Source organism: Acinonyx jubatus, chromosome E2 (genome assembly GCF_027475565.1).
Source record: "Acinonyx jubatus isolate Ajub_Pintada_27869175 chromosome E2, VMU_Ajub_asm_v1.0, whole genome shotgun sequence".
In the NCBI taxonomy this organism is placed as follows: domain Eukaryota; kingdom Metazoa; phylum Chordata; class Mammalia; order Carnivora; family Felidae; genus Acinonyx; species Acinonyx jubatus.
Genome location: NC_069396.1, coordinates 50,803,631 through 50,804,003, shown reverse-complemented (window position 1 = coordinate 50,804,003; position 373 = coordinate 50,803,631).

The following is a 373-nucleotide window of genomic DNA, read 5'->3' as shown; positions in this document are numbered from 1 at the left end:
CCCACGGGGTCACCCATGGGGAGAGGTGGCCTTCTCTCACCCCTCCCTGGGGCATGGAGGCTGGAGGGGGTCCCCCTGGTCCCCCACAACTCCCTGTATATCTGTATAAATAAATGGGATTTTAATGGAGCCCCGCCCCCACCCATGTTGTTATCACTGTGTGATAGTCTGTGTCTCCTCTCCTGGCCCTCCACTCTCTTCCTCTATTTATTTCACTCTTTTTTTGGGTTCCACCCTGAGCCCTCGGGCCCCCTTCAAGGTTCCTGTTTATAAGCCCCGTCCCCTCTGCCCTGGACTTGGATGTGAAACTTGTCTCAATAAACCCTTTGGAGTAAGATGGGTGGCGGTGCTGACTGTTGAGGGGGCTCAGGGG